General features: G+C 46.5%; 2 long non-coding RNA genes across 6 annotated transcripts in view; both read right to left on the bottom strand.

Moving 5' to 3' along the window:
* The window catches only part of LOC127490327 (uncharacterized), a 191299-nt gene extending 189883 nt beyond the window's left edge, over positions 1 to 1416 (bottom strand). For 2 of the 3 annotated variants that reach the window (XR_016230372.1, XR_016230373.1), the window contains exon 1: positions 1279 to 1416. This is a non-coding gene — a long non-coding RNA (uncharacterized LOC127490327). The remainder of the gene's footprint in view (positions 1 to 1278) is intronic. The other variant, XR_016230374.1, reaches the window with a different exon arrangement.
* A 13187-nt stretch (positions 1417 to 14603) lies between these two features.
* The window catches only part of LOC127490328 (uncharacterized), an 85162-nt gene continuing 78354 nt past the window's right edge, over positions 14604 to 21411 (bottom strand). For all 3 annotated transcript variants that reach the window (XR_016230370.1, XR_016230371.1, XR_016230369.1), the window contains 3 exons: positions 19125 to 19231; positions 15720 to 15809; positions 14604 to 15239 (listed from right to left, as the gene is read on the bottom strand). This is a non-coding gene — a long non-coding RNA (uncharacterized LOC127490328). The remainder of the gene's footprint in view (positions 15240 to 15719; positions 15810 to 19124; positions 19232 to 21411) is intronic.

Genomic DNA, 21411 nt, shown 5'->3' on the forward strand with positions numbered 1-21411 from the left:
TCAAAGGCCCATATTGATTGCCTGGCTTGGTTTCACTTCCTACTTTTGTCCCAAATTACCCTTTGAAAATGAAAGCATTAGGGCTGGTGTTGTGGCATAGCAGATAAAGCCATGGCCTGCAGTGCCAACATTCCATACGGGTGCCAGTTCCAGTCCCAGCAGCTCTACGTCCTATCCAGCTCCCTGCTAATGGCTTGGGAAAAGCAGCGGAAGCTGGCTCAAGTACTTGAGCCCCTGCACCCATGTGGGAGACCCCGGAAGAAGTTCCTGACTTCTGCTTCAGTTTGGCCCAGCCAAGACCCTTGTGGCCATTTGGGGAGTGAACCAGAGGATGAAAGACCTCTGTCTCTCCCTCTCTCTCTGTAACTCCACCTTTCAAATAAATGAAATAAATATTTTTTAAAAAGAAAACCGAAAGCACTGGGGCTGGCATTGTGTATGGCACAGGGCGGCAAGCTGCCACTTGAGATGGCTGCATACCCTACTGGAGTGCTGGATGCTTCATTTCCCATGTAGCTCTCTGCTGACACACCTGGGAAAGCAGTGGAAGATGCCCCAAGTACATGGGAGACCTGATGCAGTTCCTGGCTTCGGCCTGGTCTAACCCTGGCTGTCTTAGTCATTTGGGGAGTGAACCAAGAGATAGAAGCACTCGCTCGCTTGCTCGCTCACTCTCTTCCTCGCTCACTGTCTCCCTCCTTCCCTCTTCTCCCTTTCAAGTAAATAAATAAATCCTTTTTTAAAAAAATAAAAGTTTATTCCACCCGCCATTGCAGAGGCCCACCGGATAAGCATTCTGCTATCTGTGAGAGCAGGGCCCTCACCTGGTAGGGTTGGACAGGCCAGCCACAGTGGATGGCAGAGGATAAAGCCAGAGCTGAGAGAGAACAAACCCTGAGAACCAATGTGCCAGGGTTGGAGAACCCTGCACAAGAGGGCAGTGACTGACTGCAGCGCTGGCCTGGAGTGTCCCACAGCAAGGACAGGCACACACTCCATTCGCTCCCTGTTCAGCACCGGGGGCTGTGCTGGAGGCTGATAAATCCATGCAGGGAGTTGGGAAGAAGGGAAGGAGCAGGAGGGGAGAGGAGGGAGGCCGAACTCCACCTACTAAAGCAGAAACCAATTCACAATCAAAGAAGCAGCCCAGAGGCAGATGTGCCAAAGAGAGAAGCACCAGCTCAGCCTCTGTGTTGCAAAATGGGCACCCAGCAGGGACGATGAAGGAGGAATGAGTAGCCAGCAGGTCACAAAGGGCCTCCTCCCTAGCTCACTTACTTGTCCTGAAGCCAGACAGCAGCATGACAGCTGCAGGTGAGAACCGGCAGAGGCAGGAGTTGTTCCCTGTTGTACCGGCCTAACCGGCGGCCGTGGCTGGAGCTAATGAAGCCTCAAAGCAAGGTTTCCAGCCCCTGGAGAGGCGGACAAACAGACTTGAAATGTAAACAGGAATTCCTGGGTAAAGGGCTTCACGGGAGGCAGGGAGCAGTGTCCAATACTAGAAGGTAATCACCGTTCTCTAGGAGTCGGGCTAGATTTTCCCATAGCGCCCGCAGCTAATGCACAGGTGCGGCCAGGGCTCCTGGGCACTACTGAGACTGCTTTCCCTGCAGGGACCAGACTTCGCCAGCGCTCCTTGGTTAACCTAGGTAAGCCTGAAGTCAGCCTTCTTCAAGCAGCTCCACTTCTCGAGAAATTCCTGGAGAAGCCGTTTACCACCTCAGAGACTCCCCCAACCCCCCACGCACCTTGTGCCCCAGGTCTCTGGTCCTCCAGAGGGGCTGCACTGCGGGGCCTTTGCATAGCAGTGGGGATGAGAGGCTGAGTGTGTCCTGTCCTCAACCGTGCATCTTCTTGGCCGGGGCTCTCACTGTGCCATCTGAAAAGGGGCTTTGGAGGCAGCAGGGAGTCCAGGAAGCCATTAGGCCTGAAGGACCTGCCTTTGCCTCAAAAGACAAACCCAAAAAATGACTGTTAAGGACCCAACACATTCCCTGTTTCTGGAAGTTTGTCCTGGACGGATGCAGCAAGGACTTTGAAGTGCTGGTTCTATCCGGCAGCAGTCCTCCCCAGGAGGAGAAAACCTGCACCCGTTTAGTTGACAACTAGAGGCTAAGGCAGCTAAGCCAAGAGCTTGACTCTACAGAAGCCAGTTGCTAATGCTAAAGAGCAACAACCTCTCTGAGCACCAGGTGCACCTGCACAGAGCTAAGGGGCATGTGGGGCACACCTGTCACCACTGTCTCATCACCCCTAGGAGGTGAGTGCTAACAGCAAGCAAATGTTACAGATAAAGAAGTGAATGCTTGCAAAGGTTGTTTTAATTATGCAAGGGCAAATAAATCAACATAGCAAAGGAAGCTGAACCCAGGTCAGATTGACCCCAACACCTTTTAAAGCCCTGACTAAATATCTTCCTGTCGTCAACCAAGCACTGCCCCATAGGGCCGGCCACTGACTGACTGTCCCGTGGTTCCAAAATCATGCCAACTGATATGATCTGTGGGTCTTAATGGGGTCCAAGTTGAACAGAGTGACCAGATCACTGTAACCATTCCCATAGCTAGAAAAACAACCAAATAATCTTGCTTATGCTATCAGTCAAGGTCCTAGCCAAAAAAAAAAAAAAAAAAGACACACAGATGTTTCAAATGAACAGTATTTAATGAAGAGATGGCCCCGGGGAATGGGCAGGAGGGAGGCATGGCTCCTCTAAGACTCAAGGAAGGGGAAATAAGCGGGCAGGAGCTGTACTCCCCCAAGCATGCAGCCAGGCCCACGCCCTTGGAGCCTTGCAGGGAGGAAGCTAGAAAGAGCGCCTCAGTTTGTCCTCTCCCACTTCCCAGCTCCTGCTGGTGACTCACTGTGGTCAGCCCTGGTGAGAAACTGGCCAGCAAAAGGCATCTGGCCAGGCAGCTTCCTGCAACACAGACTGTGGCAGGAGAGGGTGGAGGATGGGCTTGGGCAGGGTGATGGCAGAGACGGAGTACTGTGTCTGAAGAGTTCCACTGGGTCAGTAATGCACATGGTAAGGGATTTTTTTTTTAACTTTTTAAAAGATACCTTTAACTTTCCCAAGGAAAAATATATCTGTGCTTTAAGGCATTCACAGTGTGTCCAGCATTGTTGTAGGTACAGTTGGAGCACGTATGACTCTCATTCCAGCTTCAAGCCTGCAGGAAACTGTGCACCCCTTCATTTCCTATAAATTCATATAATCTTCACTTGGAGTTCCTGCCCTACCGGGCTGAGGACCCTTTCACCTCAGCCCTCTTCTGGGTTTGGCTCCTCCTAGAGGTGGTGCACAGCCCCAGGGTCCTAGGGCCCACCAGCCTGGGTCATCATGCACATGGGTTCGCACACGCACGTCCACTGTCCCCCCTGGCTTGGCCTTGCAGACCCAGGGCGTTGGATCCCTCATCTGCAGAGGCACCCTGAGCAAGGCCTGGGTTGCAGTGACAATGCAAGGACCGTCCAGAGCTGCATGGGGACAAGAGCTGCCCAGAGACAAGCAGAACCTCTCAAGAAACCTGGGCCCTCTCCCTTCGGTCTGAGGAAGGCTACTCTGCCTCTTCCACAGTGCTCTCTTCCACCTCCTCGGGGAGACTTCTCAGACAGGTCTGGGCTTTGAGAAACAAAAACTGAAGAACTTCTGCAGGCCACCGCCTTGTGCTTCAACGGGGGGAGGCAGCATAGAGGACAGAGAAGTAGGAGGAAACATCAACCCAATAGCTCAAAATGTGATCCAGCTGCACTGTGTTCCTTTACACTGTAAGACAACTGCACTCATCCAACTTCATTTCGACTTTCTGTATTTTATGACACTTTGACATTTGAGGACCTTGCTAATCCCAAGAGGCTACCCTTCCCAGGGCTGGCTTATTCCACAGATAGTAAATGACTAACTGTACATAGCCTCTGATGTGCAAACCCACCCATGCGGAGCCCACGCTGAACTAGCTCCCTGTCTATCTTATATATTCAGGAGGTGGCATTGCTCTGCCCTAGTCACACCAAAGCCAGGTATCAGATAACCAGGGGCACCCCCCCACCTTGGAGCACATGATAATTATTCAAAACAGCAAGTGCCAAACCTGGCCAGCCTGCTCCCCAAACTCACTGCATCCCAGGGAAACCACAAGGAGGGCTCCAGCCCGCACCTTCCCCTCTCCCTCCTTCTGCCTCCTGACCCACCCTGATGGTTCATCCCCATTTGCCCCTGCATGGTATGCCTCACCTCCTATTTCCAGGGATCCTTTGAGTTCAAACTAACTTCATGACAATAACTTGCATCCACAGTTGTGTGTCCTGCCTACCTGATCTCACGAACAGTTTAGCAAAAACTATGCCCCATTTTTACCAGTTTGGCACAAAGCAATTTAATACATGTTCAAGGTTACACAGTGTAGGGAATCCCACAGGAGTCCCAAAAGAGTTACAGAGCACTGCTAATCCAAAAACAAAGAGAAAAAGCAAAACCAAAATGGAGTTACTTAAGCTAAGCAGAACCAAAATGGGGTTACTTAAGCTAAGGCCACTAAGCACCAGAAACTGCCTAGAGCATCTATCTCACGGGTGGTGAGGCCTGATAAGGACTGGGGGACATTATATCATAAGAAGAAGCAAAACAGCTGGCTACTACTACACCACGGTTAGCAACACCCAGAAGACCCCTCAGACACCACTGGTCACACCCAGACACCAACATCTGGTTGGTGACACCTAAAAAAATGAGTTTGTGATTGGTGACACCCCAGGGCACCTTGACCCCCCCACCTACCCCAGAGAGAGAATAAAAGGGCAAGCCTCACAACTACTCTTCATCCCCTCAGGGACCATGGCTCAGTGCAAGTGCAGCTCTGCCCGAGTCTCCACGGACTGACCTTGCCTGGACGTCCCAGCTGCTGCCGGACCTGACATCAGAGCTGGACCAGACCTCTCATCAGGTGACCTCTCCAACCCTTCACCCTGCCATCCATCTTGGAACTTCGAGCCTACTGCCTGAAGTGCCAGTCATCCCACCACTCCTGCCTGTAAGTGACTAGACTCTGGACTTTGGACTTTCACTTTTCATGACTGTGATACAAATCTTGAGAACACAGCATTCTTATTACATCCTTAGTCATGAGTGTTTAGATTGGTTATGCTTTTATGCTCTGTATGTGTTATACGTATTACCATTGCTGGATATTTCTGAAAATTGCCTTACTCCTAGATGTGTGTTATGACCGTGGACTAATGACATATTGAGTGGAATTGACCTTTAGGTGTGTACATTGAATATATATATTGAGTGGTATTGATTATTAAATAATAAATTATATTAAAAAGACTATTACAATTCTGTGTGATTCTTCCCCGTGCTCCAACACGTCGCACTAGCCTTGTTGAGCTGCATGACAAGTGGCGCTCACGACACACAGCAGGCAAGGAGTCTGTAAACTCTCATCCATCTGCCTCCTAAGCTTATCCTCCTAACTAATTCAAAGAGGGCCAACAGATTTTGCTCCATGGGCCAGCTGTGAATGACCGGCAGGGCTACTGTAGAAGTTGTGTTCAGAAGGATTCTGATGCCTTCATTAACTCATTGAGAAACAGGGTCGTTACTGACTGGCAAGGACTTACGTAAGTGAAGGAGGCCTGTCCAAAAAAAAAAAAAATTAATTAAACCTTTTCTTTTATGTAGTGCAATGAACTAGAAGGAAAATGGTTGTATTTGTGCAATGCATCAACAGAGCCAAGAAGAGAATTCATTAGGAGTATCCCCTAAGAATCAAGCCACAGGGGAAAGTGGGTGACAGTATGCAAAGAGGAGGAGTTTAAGCACTCTTGGGATCCCCCTCCAGAGGAGGAGTGGGAGGACACAGGTGGAAACGTCATCCAAGTCCCTTCACAGCCCAGCCTCTCCTCGTACAGTGGGGTCAACTCTCCATTGTCCTAAATCTCTATTTTAATTTCATATTCCTTTCATTTGAGAGATGGAAGAAGATACCAGGGGAAGACAGAGGTAATACTCAGTAATTGAGTTCCTATCACTCACATGGGAGACGTGGATTGCATTCCTGGCTCCTGGCTCCCGGCTCCCAGCCTTGGCCCAGCCCCAGATGTTGTGGGCATTTGGAGAGTGAACCAGCTAACCAAAGTGGAATCTCTATCTCTCCCTCCCTCACTCTCCCTTCTTTCCTCTCACTATCCCTCCCTCCCAAATAAATATATATATATGCATATTATATATAGTTTTAAAAAGGACAGAAGCAGTGTTGTAGCATAACAGGTAAAGCTGCCACCTGTGACACCAGCATCCCATATAAGTGCCGGTTCGAGTCCTGGCTGCTCTACTTCCATTCAAGCTCCCTCCTAATGACCTAGCGAAAGCAGCAGAAGATGGCCCAAACGTCTGGGTCCCTGACACCCATGTGGGAGACCCAAAAGAAATGCTTGCCCTCTGGCTTCAGTGTGGCCCAGCATGGACTACTGCAACCATCTAGGGAGTGAAATAGAGGATGGAAGATTGCTCTCTGTCCCTCTCTCTCTCTGCAACTCTGACTTTCAAAATAAATAAATAAATCTTGAGAGAAGGAAGGAAGGAAGGAAGGAAGGAAGGAAGGAAGGAAGGGAGGGAGGGAGGGAAGGAAGGAGGGAGGGAAGAAGAGAGGGAGGGAAAAAATACGGAAGAAGGGAACCATTGTATCTGCCTCTCCTACCTCCTGCCAAGGATGACCCTGGAAATTAACTTGTAGAATCCACTGTTTGTCTTCACCCATCCCCTACTCAGCCCAACCACCACCTACCCCAAGGAAATCAAGTCAGCAAAGCGTGGGTTACTTCATTACATTTTTTCTCTTGCATTCTCCTTTCAGCAACTCATAACGTCTTTCCTTTTAGCACTGTAGGTTTGTAGCTTTCCGTTGATTTATGTGGAACTGGAGATCTTTGTCAGTTTAATTAAGAAAAAAATTACACTTCTGTATATGCCTGTCAACTTAATTCTCAGAATTTGCCTTGTTTTACCTCATACATTTGGGGAACAGTTTGTTCTGTCTTAGTCAATACTTGCAGGAATGGTTGTTTGTTTGTTGTCCATGTTTTGCCCTGTTGCCTCCAAGACCAATGTGGACAGACTTCTCACGTTTTCCCAGCCTATACCATCATGTTTACACTCATCATGCTGTGAGGAAAAAGGCAAAGCACCCGTGTTTTCATTAGAGGGAGCAGTTTGAGCACAGCATAAACTAGTTAAGAGAGGAATGAACAATGCCTCAAAAGCTGTGGGGCTTAGTACTGCCTCTACCAGTTAGACAATCACAAAGTGGGTGGATCTGAATTTCAAGGGATGGAGTTTAAAACACATTCACTTTGTATTTTATGAATCCTATATTATTATTTTGCTGCTGCAAGCAGTAGAAAATCATACTGGTTAATACACACATAAATAAAAAAGTAGAGCCTTAGATCATTTACAAAATGGCAAGAATGAAATATTAGGGCTATGAAAAACACGAACCATTAAAGTACTAGATATCCCAATAGCAGAAACAAACAGACCCTTGCTCAAGGGCATTGCCATGGGGTGATTCAGCTCTGGCAGCCTTCTAGCCTCCCACCCTTGGCTCAAGGTTAGAAGTTCCAGGAGGAAGAATGCAATTGAGCCAACTTATCCCTGAAGCCAGGGCACGTGAGGCTATTTGAAAGCCCAGACTGGAATGGAGTAAGGGGTACAGCCTCTTTTACCAGAAGAAGGGCTAGAAATGGGGTTGGGAAAATATAATAGGCAGGTAAAAATAAACACCTTAAAAATTCCATCATGATCATAACTCCAGGGTTCATAAACATGGATCGAGTGATAAACATAGGACAAGATGTTTAGTCTCATGGTTAATGCACCCATGTCTCTTATCAGACTGCCTGGGTTAAATTCCCAGCTCTGACTCTGCAGATTCCTGCTAATGCAGAATTTGAGAGGCAGTGGTGATGGCTCAAGTAGTTGGGTTCCTGCAACCCATGTTGGGACCTGGATTGTGTTCCTAGCTCCCAGCTTCAGCCCCACCCCAGCCCTGACTGTTAAACACATTTGGAGAATAAACCAGAGGATGGGATCTCTGTCTCTCAGTCTGTATCTTGGTCTGTGTGTCTCTCTGCCTGAAAAATAAATAAATAAATATGTTTAAATGATGAACCATCTCAAGTAACCTGACAAGAAAAGAACAAATAAAAGGAAAACTTGTTCATAGTGTGTAGCTAGCAAGAAGATGAAGTAGAGGTTATAGCTCGTTTCTCTAGCTGGCGATAAAACTATAGCTGGTGCTTACAATTCATCATCACCTCTAAGATTCATTCCATGTTCCTCTGACCTTTGACCAGAACCTCTGACAAAACCAGTTGAGGCCCTGTCACAACAGGAGCAGAGACTCTTCCAAGAGGTCTGAGCCCTTGACAGGCTTTCCCATAGGAAGATCAGCAACGACACACTGATCACCTGAATGGGACAGTACAGTTCTCCTCTGATTGTGCCCATTTTTTTTTCATGTAGCAGCCACTTCTCTTCTCTTTGATAATCAATGTACATCACCATAGGTAACTGCAAAACCACCTTTTCCTGTCTACAATTGGTACAAGGAACCTCACGTGGCCAGCTTCCTAATCAGTGGACCCATTCCTGTTCCTGATGAAAGAATATCACTTCTAGGTATCCAAACCTCTAAACCATTAGAAGCCAGTGTCATAGAAACAGGAATCAGAATTCATAAGGCAGGTTACTAGAAAAACTCTAGATTCTTCTTCCCCTCACTGGGTCAACAAACATGAAGAATAAGAATAGGCAGCTGAGAATCACAAACATCTCAAATAACAGTGGATTAAGCAAGCCAGGAGTGTGTTTCTCTCATGTAAGTGCCCAGGAAGGTAGCCAGGGCTGGCAGGACAGTCCATGGCATTACCAACCCAGATTCTATTACCTTAGTGCTTCATCATGTCCCATAGCTCCTGATGATCCAACAGAAGATGGACCAAGTGTCTGGGCCTTTTGCCAACTTCATGGGAGACCTGGATGAAACTCCTGGCTCCTGGCTTTGGCCTGGCCCAGTGCTATCTGTTGAGACCATCTGGGGAAAGAACCAATCAATAGAAGATCTGTGTGTGTGTGTGTGTGTGTGTGTGTGTCTCCGCCCCCCCCCCCCAATAACTCTGACTTTCAAAATAAATAAAAGAAAAACTTACACCAAAAAAGAATGAGCAAAGTGAAATAAACTGGAAAATGCATTACTGGAAACTATACCATTCACTTACATGTCTCTTGCTAGAATTTAATCCCATGATTTTACTAGAGAGGAGTGAGACTTGCCCATTTTCTCACATAAGGAAATGGTAGTAGAGTATATCCTAGAGCAGTGTGGAGACAGATTCTCCAGGTGACCAGGATTCCCACAGATGTCCCAGTCTCAGCTGTCTAGATTCCTCTCCTCCCCAGTATTCTGACCAGCCAGAACCCTGGCAAAGCTGTAACTCCAGCTCCCAAGGTGTGCATTAGTGATACTGTAAGCAAGCAACTGTCAAATCTATCTCTATTTCATTTTCAGCATGCCCAACCGTGTAGAGTTAACAAACAGTAAAAGATTCTTTCATCATGGTCACATAAAAGCTTCAATTTTCATTCCATGCTTTGTGGTGAGAATTGTGAAATATGAGCTTCTCAGAAGAGTTGTCAGAAGAAACCACACTGCCCCCAGATTGGACATTTATCATCTTCCTCGCTTGGGTCTGTAGTGCAGCTGTCTCACCCATTCCATCAGCCCGACATCCTCAAAGGGATGCAGTCCCAAGAGAACAGTGCCGGTAACTCAGGCAGCTCTTTAATCACTTAATAGCATGAACTATATTTACCACCCAAAGTAAAGAGATGGAGGAAGTCTCACTTCCTTTTACCCCATCTTGGCCCAATAAACAATGCCAAGTGGTTCATATGTCCTTTGTTTGCAACCTACTTGTTTGTACTAATTTTGGCATCCATTAAGGTACTAGAAGGGAGTGTTGGGCTCAAACCAACAACCTCTGTAACTCTCTCTCCTCCCCGCTTTCAAATAAGTACAGATAAATAGATAAAACTTTTAATTGCCCTTAGTGAGTTCCACCAGTGATGTTACACATTCCAACCTTCTACTGTCAGTCCGCAGCTTCGCTTCTTCCCAGCTGCTTTCCTTCCCTGCTCCTCTGATGACTGGGTCCACATCACCTCCTCAAGGTTTCCTCTTCATCCACTTCCAACTGAAATTCCATAACCCAGCCTTTCAATAACTCTTCCTCTATTCATTCATCAGCTAGCTCAACCAACATTTGTTTGCGTTTCTTCTATTTGTTAAGGACACAAAGACAAAAAAGACAGATTTCTGCCCTTATCATAGATTTCCATTATTCTGATCAGGGACAGAAAAAGAAAAGCGAAAAAATAAATAAATAAATTCAGATCTGTGATTAGGGCCATGAAAGCAAATAAGAGCTAAGCAAAAGCATATCCAGGAGACACATTTTAGACAGTGTAGTATGCAGAACAGTGTACCCCAAAATGTCTGTCTATATCTCAGTCCCTAGAACCTGTGAATATATGGGTTACAGAGCAAAGGGGAATTAAAGTTGAGATAGCATTAATGCTCCTAACAGGTAACCAAAAAAAGAGGGAGATTCTTCTGGGTCATCTGGGTGGCCCTAGTGTAATCACAAGGGTCTTTAAAGTAGAAGAGAAAATTGAAAAGGAGAGTCAAAAAGATGGCAGCATGAGATGGACGTGACCTACTGTTATCAGCTCTGCAGATAAGGGGAAGCAACCACGAGTCAAGGAACTTAGGCAGCCTCCAGAGCTGGAAAAGGAAGGGAAACACATCCTTCCTTAGAGCCTCCAGAAAGAATTCTTCCCTTCCAACACCTTGATTTCAGACTTCTGAGCTCCAGAACTCTAAAATCATTAGTCTGTATCCTTTAAAACTTAATTTTGTGGCGATTTGTTATGGCAACAATAGCAAACTGATAGAGTAAAGAGAAAGAGTAATCTAAGACAATGCTATTTGAAGTTGACTCACCCCCAAAATACTGAATAAATGCCATGAAATGAGTGGGGGAAAAGTGTTCCAGGCAGAGGAAAGTACACATGCAAAAGCCCTTAGTGACAGAAAGCCTGGGAAGTGAAAGTAGACTTATGTGGCCCAAGTTCAGAGACTGAGGAAGAAAGCTGCATACAGTAAGTTACAAAAGGAGCCAGCACTGTGGTGCAGTGTGTTAAGTAGCCACCTGTAATGCAGACATCCAAATGAGCACCAGTTTGGGTCCCAGGGCTCTACTTCTAACATAGTATCCTGCTAATAGGCCTGGGAATGTAGCAAAAGATGGTCCAAGTCCTTGGGCCCTGCCACCTATGTGGGAGACCTGGTTGGAGTTTCAGGCTACTGGCTTCAGCCTGGCCCAGCCCCAAACACTGGGGCCACTTGAGGAATGAAACAGTGAATGGAAGATACTGCTCTCTCTTTTTCTCCACTCTCCCTCCCTCCCTCTCTCTCTCTCTCTCTCTCTCTCTCACTCTGCCTTTCAAATAAATAAAATAAATATTTTAAAAGAATGTTTAGAAAGTTATGGGAATATAGACACATCACAAGAACCATATTTTAGATTTTATTCTAGATATATGAAGGCTCTTCAAAAAGTTTATGGGAAGTGTGAATTATGAGAACACTACACCTGGGCTACAAATATTTTTTGCACCAGAATAAACTTACCTTTTAATTCTATTTTCTGTGAACTTTCTAAAACCTCCTGCTTTAATGTCATTGCCTAGAAATGAGGAGGAATGAGTGAGAGTTTTGAGAAAATAGGTGGTGTGGAAGAGTCCTCTCGAGATTAGGAAAGCTAATCTATCAATGAACCACAGTAGGATCACTGGCAGAATGGAATGCTCACTTAAGGTTCATGATCACAAGTTCAAGTAAAACTAGTCAGCTTGCAAGTATGCTTTTCTCCACCAACATTCAGGTAACAACTGAGTTTCTTTATGTAGGTCAAGTACTGTCACATATACTCTAAACAAATTAACACTTTTCATTCTCATAACTACTCTATAAGGTCATTGTCCTGTCATTATCATCTCTAAGTTGTAGAGCAATGACTATACAGATAAGCATGGAATCCTGGCAGGTAAAAATAGGCTGAGAAACCAGAGGTTGACTGAGAATAAGCAATCAAAGGGGAAGGGGAGACAGGAAGGATCAGTGTATTGATGATTTCATTGGCACGTTCAGCAAATTAGCTGCAAGGATGGAATTAATAAGGTTGGAGAGTCACAAGTTTCAAGTTGAGATTTCATACATGATGGCAGCTCCTGGGGATGGCAGACTCCAAGGCAAGACCATGAAATTTTGCAGTTGAGAAGGAAGAAAGAAAATAATCATTAAAGATGAGTAGGTTTAACTACTTAAGTTCTCAAGCATTGAATGGTTCAGCAATGTGGATGATGAAATCAAGAATTTTATCAGGAATTAGACAGTGATCCAGGTAGTAAGATAAGTGAATAATGGAGGTGGAGAAATCCACCCACAAAAACCACTATAGGGACAGAGTACAGAGCCAGATGGCTAAGCCTCAAACACAATATTTTTTGCAACAGGGAAAGGAATTAATGGCCTAGAAGCCAGACAGATGCTAATCTACATCCTGCTCTGAGGAGTGTAGGATGTGAAACAAACAGTGTCTATTGAAAAGATGCCCTCAGGGACAGCTAGGCTTCTGCTATTCAGGGGTTCTCAGACTTGGATACAGAGTAGAATCACTAGAGAAGTATTACAAAATCCAGCTCAAGCTACACCCCCCAGTCCTGTTAAATCAGACTGGATCTTAGGTATAAGAACTTAAAACATTCACAGTCACAATCACTCAACTCTGTCACTGAAGCATGAGGAATTTAAGGTCCATAAACCACATAAAAACAAGTGAATGTGGCTATGTTTCAATGAAACCTTATTTATAGACACAAATCTTGAATTTTGTATAATTATCATAAGGTGAAAAATCATTCTCTTCTAATTTTTTCTTGTGAGCCATGGAAAAACAGGCATCAGACAGCATCCATTGCCCCATGGGCTAGAGTTTGCAAACCCCTGATATAGGGGAATTTGTGCTGAGAGAACTGGAGTTCCAGAAGACAGAACAGTAAGGGTTGATAGGTCTCATGTCCTTTAGCCTTCTGATGTACCCTTTACATTGTCTATGACCCTAGACAAATCCAAACATCTTCCACCTGGTGACTGAGCATTCTAGGCAAAAGCACACATTTAGACAGCTGCTAAATCTGTCTCCTATCCTCCACTCCTATCCACTCCAATCAGTTCTTCCAGGCAGGCACAGTGATGATTTTTTTCTAAAATTCTGATTACATTACTCCCCTCCTCAAAATCCTTCCAAGTGTTCCTAAGGTCCCTCGGGTTGATCCAAATTTCTCAATATATGCACCACCATCTGGCTTCCTAATCTGGTGTCTGCACCACCCTGCTTCTTGCATTCCAGTAATCCTGCATCTCTTCCAGTTCCCTGGAGGTCCCCTTTGTTTACTTGTCCTAGCTGCCAAGACATTCCTACCTCACGCTCTGCTTCCTTTCTTGGGTTCTACCTTTGGTGTCATTTCCAGCAGATTTGGGTTCAGTGCTCCTCCAAGTGCTCCCATTCAAGATTCACTATGCTCGGTAGTGGATGCTCTGCCATCTTCAATATCTTACTTCCAAGGTTGCGTTGGACATCAGTGTCTAGTTAGCAAATGGAAAAGAGGCTGAGCTTGAGTAGAGAAATGTCTATGGGCCAGGCTCGACAGTTGGTGTTCACACTTCCACCTACATCCCATGGTATAGAACTCAGCCAAAATTGGGAAATGTAGACTAACTGGACCCAGAGTCAATGAGTTCGCTAGCTGATCTTTGCCACAGGGAGAAGCACGTCTTGGCTTCTTTATGAGGAAGGGGTCGGTGATGTAGGAAGACCGCTGGACTCTGCATTAGGACACCTGCCTCTAGTGCTACTCTACTACAAATCACCCGTCAGATCTTAGACAAACCAGTTCACCTCTCTATAAGCCTCAGTTTTCTGACCCACAAAATGTAGGTTTAGACCAGAGACTCCCTAAGCACCAGGCCTCTCATTCTGTGGCTCTGTGACCCAACTTGAAGACAGCAGCAAATGGTGCACAGCCATGACTCAAAGGGCAGTGTTCCATGGCAGAGGTATCTGAGGACACAGAGAGCAGCCCTAAGTGGTATTTTTTTTTCCAAAACTACAGATCAGGGATCTTCTAAGAAGGCATCATATATTGAAACTAACATGAGACTGGAAAATCTAAATATGTCTAGAATCCTGCCCTTTCTCATTATCTCCATTGCTACCAACTTCACCTAAAACACCCTCTTTCTGGCCTGGATATTGCACAAGCTTCCTACTCCATCTCCTAGGCAGCATCTCCAAAGGACTCAAGCTGTTGGATGGTTACTGTGTTACTCCAAATGATACTTATCTCGATTCAATTTTAAAAGCAATTATAGAACACATCATTCTTATTCTTCCCATCACTCAGGTTTAGAATACACACCCACACCCCCTGTCATCTCCATCTCTGCTTACCCTACTCTTTCAATTCCCCATCCAAACCATTCTACCTGCTCCATGAAAGGACACACTCATGGCAACGCTCCCTTCCCCCTCTCTCAAACCCTCCTCTTACTATTTGTCATCCACTTATGCACTACTACATGAGATCTTTTCTACTAAATTGTAAGTTCCCTGAGGGAACAGACCATAGACTATACTATTTGCATTATGCGCCATGCCAGGTGCTTAATTATTTACTGAATGGATGAATGACTAATGACTGTAGAGAATTGTTCAAAGGCAGAAGAGAGGCAGTCCTGTTGGAAACAGCAATGAGCCCTATTTCAGCTTGGCAAGTGCATTGTCTTCTGGTTGTTTTTCTCGGAGTCCACTGTGGCCACACGGAACAGTCTGTAGGAAGAACGGTAGGTGTGGATCTTCAGCCAAGATAATGATTGCACCAGGGTCTGATTCATTTCAGTCTTGCCCAGGGGTAGCATTAGAAAGCCAGTTAAATGAGAGATCATATTCTGTCAAATTCTGAGAAAATGGCTGGCCGCCTGCCAAATGAAAAATTGCAGCTGGACAGTAATTTTTTCTCTTTCTGTCTCTTAAATGTGGCTCCATGTGTTCTGAAACAAAACAGAAGAGGGAGATAAGTTTTTTTGAAGAATTCGATCACTGTGGACAATTGTCCTTTTAAATTCAGACAAAATAAGTCTTTCCCCCTCAGTAGCAGGCAATGATGAGCTAGTTACATGAATCCGTGTTTTGGTCTCTATTTCCCTTTGGCTTGTCTGAATCAATAGTCATCAGCTGGGCTACAGCCCATTAGCTTAGATGAACAGACCCAAAGTTTGCATCAAATCAGCCTCAATGAGCCTAGTGCCCTAGGCAGCCCACTAGCTGCCCTTCCTCTGTATGTCCACAGCATACCTCCATCCAGAGATGCAGAGTATGCCTCAGGTGCAAATGAGCACAGGGGTGAAGGAAAAGCACAAACTCACCCTCACTTCTAAAGCTGCTGCCCACTTGGCACCTCCTAGTCTGCATCAGTAAGCCTGTCTTGTACGATCCTGTCCACATAAGTCTCCATGTAACCATGTGCTCACCACAATCACTCTTGGTTATGGTGCTCCTCCCATGGACCACACACAGGAGCAGGCATGTCAGACACATGGTCTCCAATCTTCATACCAATCCTGGGGAGTAAAAATGAGCCTATTTTACTTGTGGGAAAACCGATTATCAGAGTTGCCCTGCACATGGCCCAAGGTCACCCAGCTGGTATGGCCAAGATTCCAACTGACGTCCAACTCTGGAACCACGCATCTTCCCCTGGAGCTTTCTGCCTGCTCATTTTGTAAGCTCAACCCATCCCATTCCTGGGTCATGCAGATATGGAAGTAGGGATAACAGGTACTCTGCAGACTGCAGTTCTTAATATACATTAACTCATTTCTTCCTCACAGCACCCTGGTGAGGTAGATAATTTAGATATAACCCCTGCTTTGCAGACCAGGAAAGTTAAGATTATGTAAGAATGGGGCCAGCATTGTGGCACAGCAAGTTAAGCCATCGTCTGTCATGCTGGCATACCATATGGGCTCTGGTTTGAGTCCTGGCTGTTCCACTTCCAATACAGCTCCCTGCTAATGTGGGGCTGGGAAATCAGGAGAGGATGGCCCAAGTGTACCCACATGGGAGACCTGGATGAAGCTCCTGGCTCCTGGCATTGGTCTGGCCCAGCTCTGGCCATTGAGGCCATTTGGGGAGTGAACCAGTGGATGGAAGATCTTTCTCACACCCCTGTCTCTCCTTCTCTGTTTAACTCTGATTTTCAAATAATAAATAAATCTTTAAAAAAAGATTATGTAAGAAGTAACACAGTTCGTCTAGATCCAGAACCCACCCACTGTTAGATGATGTGGCATAAGAGTGACAATCATTTTCATTTGTACAATGAGTGAGTCATACTTCCCGATTTGAAAACCATCCATTGTTTCCATGCCTGCCAGATTAAATCTGACCACATTACTGCATCACATAAGCCCCCTCTAATCTGCTGCTTCACCATTCCCCTCTTTGCCCGCATCCTGCCTCTCCACCCTTACACTGCTGCCTTGAGCCAAAGCACGTCATTCTGCATTCTCTGCACATGTCATGAGGCCACACGCTTGTCTCTCTGCCTGGAAAACTCCTCACACTTTTAGCCTCAACTCTTCCCCAACTCCCCTGGGCAGCCTTGGCTGTTCCCTGTCAGCCTCACATGACACCTGTTCAAAAGTCTCTGAATGACATGATCCACCTGTGCTGCACTCAGAAGGCGCCCACCTTCGTGCATGAGATATTTCCACCAGCAGGAAGTCTTCCTCGGCCTGCTGGCAGTGAGAGCTGCAGTCCTCAGAGAGGACCTCGTACGAGGACAGCACACACTGTGGCCACGCATGAATGGCAGGGCATATGCCTCGGCTCTCCTCACAGCTCGTCCTGGCCTTTTCACTCCTCTGCAACATTCCAGGCACGGTATCTCCTGGAGACTTTGCTCTTTCTTCTCTTTGTCTAGAATATCTTCCCCCCAAGCAATCCACAAGGCTGACTTGCAACCTGATGTCCTTTTAAAAAAAGATCTAGTTATTTATTTATTTAGGAGGTAGACGGACAGAGACAGAGAGCTGCTCCATCTGCTGGCTCATTTCCCAAATGGCCACAACAGCCAGCACTGGGCCAGACCCAAACAAGGAGCCAGAAACTCCATCTGGGTCTCCCATGTGGGTGGCAGAGCCCCAACCATTTAGGTCATCTTCCACTGCCTTCTCAGGTGCATTAGCAGGGAGCTGGACTGGAAGCAGAGTAGCTGGGCCTGGAAGCGGCACTCCAATATTGGGATGCTGGTGCTCTAAGTGGCAGCCTAACTCCCTGTGCCAATGCTCCCCCAACTGATGCCTTTGGATTCCTCCTCTGAACTCCTCCTTCTTTCGATTTCTGTCCGTACTCCTACCTCAATATCCTTTTCCCCCATTTCTTTTCAAAGTACTTCTCATCTAACTAAATCTGTATTTATTTTTACATTTTTCTGTCATGAATAAATGAATGAATCTTTGAAGTCCTACCTCCTCCCACCCTTAACCCAGGCCCCAGCGAACTCCTTAGCTCCCTTCTGTTGTCTGGAAAATCCTAATCAGCTGGCCAGCTCCATTTTGTTTCTGTGGGCCACGACCAAGCCAAGCAACCAGACGCATCACAATCTGTAGACAGAGCTGTGAGATGGGGCAGGTGAACTGTGGTTGAGGCAGTGCCTCAAAGCAACTGAGTCCCAGGACAGTCACTAGGGGGAGCAACGGTGCAGGGCCAAGGGAGCAGGAGGAAAGCAAGCCAGGGACCATGAGTGGGAAGCTGCAAAGGAGAGGGCAGTGTGGGAAAATCACAGAAACTGTGAGCTTTTATGTGCCTGGTGATGAATTCCATGCACAGACCAGAGTCCAGAAAGCTGACAACTATTTGATGGATAAATGAATAGCCAGTGGAAAACATGGGGGGACAGCCGCAAGGTGCTGGTGGTCAGTACATTTCTGGCTTCTCTGTTCAACAACCTGCCTGTGTGGGAGCTGTGATTCATGTCCCCAGAAGGTGCCAGTGCCATGCCAGCACCAACTTTTAATCAGCATAAGCCAATGCCGAGCACTGCAAGGGCTTAAAGCCGACTATTCATCTTTTTCCCCCCTAGGAAATAAGGCCACCAACCCCAACAGATTCCTTTGGCAGAATTATTTCATTCGGTAAACCAAGTACAGGCTTTGGGTTCATGGTCTGTGGTCCAGGCCCCAGCATGAGGAGCTCTCCACTCTGAGCAAGTACAAAGCAGAGCCTTAGACAGCGTGCTATTCCCCCCAGGGGAGCAAAGCACACCAGGCAGCACTGGAGACAGCCCCCAGCACCAGAAAGCCAGACCTTGGAGTAAACATTTCACATTAACACCATCTACTTAGATCTATTTTGACTCCAGAAGTTGGGAAAAGGTTGGGCAGGCACACACAGGCACAGCCAGACACTCCCTCCCTCTGCACGGCATATTGGAAAAGTAGGAGATGAGGGAAGAAACCAGGGCCAAGGAGCAGCCATTTATTCTTTCTTGCTTTCCCTTTCATTCCACCAAGAGTGACTATTTTTTAATAGAACCAAGACTGGGCTAACACACCATAGCTCTAGAAAAGTTTTCTTTATTTTTTTCTAAGAAAACATAATTTGTATTAGATGACCACTATATGAACTTAGAGACCAAAACAATGCAAATACAGGCATCAACATCGATAATAACATTGACACAGGTATAAACACAAATATCGACACAGATACAGATATGGATACATACAGATGGATATATGGGTGTATACAGAGATGCCTCTTGATCCATGATGAAGCTATATCCCAACAAATCGTAAGCTGAAAATATTGTAAGTGGAATGCATTTACTACACCTCCCAGACAGAATAATGGAACTCCGCATCATGGCATACCTTAGAGTACCAGCTGGTCGCCCTGGAAGTCACATGGCTGATTTGGAACTGCAGCTCCTTGCCACTGCCAGGCATTGCAAGAGAGGATTGTATTGTATGTCACCAGCCTGGAAAAAGGTTAAAATTTAAAAGTTGAGTTATAGTTGCTACTGACTGTGTAACATTTTCTTTTTTTATTATTTTTTTTTTTATTTTTGACAGGCAGAGTGGACAGTGAGAGAGAGAGACAGAGAGAAAGGTCTTCCTTTACCGTTGGTTCACCCTCCAATGGCCGCTGCGGCCGGCGCACCAGGCTGGCACACTGCGCTGATCCCATGGCAGGAGCCAGGTACTTCTCCTGGTCTCCCATGGGGTGCAGGGCCCAAGCTCTTGGGCCATCCTCCACTGCGTTCCCGGGCCACAGCAGAGAGCTGGACTGGAAGAGGGGCAACCGGGACAGAATCCGGCGCCCCAACAGGGACTAGAACCCGGTGTGCTGGCACCACAAGGTGGAGGATTAGCCTATTGAGTCCTGGCGCCAGCCAACTGTGTAACATTTTCACACTACTGTAAAGACAAAAAAAATCATTAAGTCCAAACATCCTAAGTCAGGGACAGTAGTGTAAAATGGAACATGGGCCTTATTGCCCCTCACCTCCAAACACACCTTTCTTTCCAAAGATAACCCTGCTAACTATGGAGGATTTCCGTCAAGTTCTGTATTTATGTACTGGAATCACTGGCACATGGACACTGGCATATGGACTGGAGTGCCTGGTTTCCGTTCCTTGTTCCAACTCCTGACTGCAGCTTCCCATCAATGCAGACAGCAGTGACAGCTCAAGTAACTGGGTTCTTACAACCCTCATGGAAGACATGTAACACATTCTTGGCTCCTGGCTCCAGCCCCGGACCCAAGTCCAGCCACTGCAGACATCTTGGGTGGGTGGGGAGGGTGTGGAAGGGATATACCAGTGGATGGGAACTCGATCTCTGACTCTCTTTTTATTTAAAGACAAACCTTTTTTAAAGAAGGAGTTATTTATTTGAAAGGCAGAGTTACATAAAGGGAGAGGGAGAGGCAGAAAAAGAGAGAGAAACCTTACATCTGCTGGTTCACTTCCCAAGTGGCTGCAACGGAGCTGGGCTTGTCCAAAGTCAGGAGCCAGGTCTCCCACGTGAGTGCAGAGGCCCAAGCACTTGGGCCATCTTCTGCTGCTTTCCCAGGCAAATTAGCAGGGAGCTGGATCAGAAGTGGAGCAGCCGGGACTTGAACTGGTACCTATATGGGATGCTGGCAGCAGCTTCACCCGCTATGCCACAGCACCAGCCCTAAGTCAAGCCTTTTCAAATTTGCTGTCAAATTAATTAATTTTATTTTAAAGGAAGAACCCAGTTACAGAGGAGGAGAGACACAGAGAGAGAGACAGAGATCTTCCATCCACTGGTTTACTCCCCAAATGGCCACAATGGCCAGGCCTGGGCCAAGCCAAAGCCAGGAGCCAGGAGCTTCTTCTGGATCTTCCACATGGGTACAGGAGTCCAAGAACCTGGGCCATCTTCTGCTGCTTTTCCAGACCCATTAGGGAGCTGGATCAGAAGTGGAGCAGCCGGGACTCAAACTGGCACCCATTTGGGATGCAAGCATTGCAGGCAGAGGCTTAACCTGCTATGCCACAATGCCAGCCCTCAAATAAATTTTTTAAAGAACTCATTGGAGGCAGGTGTTGTGATACAGTGGTTAAGTTACTGCTTGGGACACTCCTATCCCATATCAAAGTACGTAATTTGAGTGCCAACTATTCCACTTCTAATCCAGCTTCCTGCTAATGTACCTGGAAAGGCAGTGGGTGATGGTCCAAGTAATTGTACCCCTATCACCCACACTGGAGATCCAGATGGAATTCCAGGTTTCTGACTTTGGCCTGGCCCTTCCCAGGCTGCTGCAGGCCTTTGGGGAGTAAACCAGCAAATGGAAGATCTCTCTGTCTGTCTTTCTCTTTCTCTCTCTCTCTTTCACTCTTTCAAATAAATAAATCTTTAAAAAAAAAAAAAAAAAGTCTTTCAAGGGGCCAGCATTGTGGCATAGCAGGTCAAGCCACCACCACCTGTATGGGCACTGGTTGGAGTCCCAGTTGCTCCACTTCCAACCCAGCCCCCTGCTAACATACCTGGGAAGCAGCAGAGGATGGCCCAAGTCCTTGGCTCCTATACCCATGTGGGAGACCCAGAAGAAGCTTCTGGCTCCAGCTCAGCTCTAGCTGTTGTAGCCACTTAGGGAGTGAACTAACGGATCCCTCTAGTAAAC

This window comes from Oryctolagus cuniculus, chromosome 2 (genome assembly GCF_051225735.1).
Source record: "Oryctolagus cuniculus isolate XC-2025 breed Fujian yellow rabbit chromosome 2, ASM5122573v1, whole genome shotgun sequence".
Taxonomy (NCBI): domain Eukaryota; kingdom Metazoa; phylum Chordata; class Mammalia; order Lagomorpha; family Leporidae; genus Oryctolagus; species Oryctolagus cuniculus.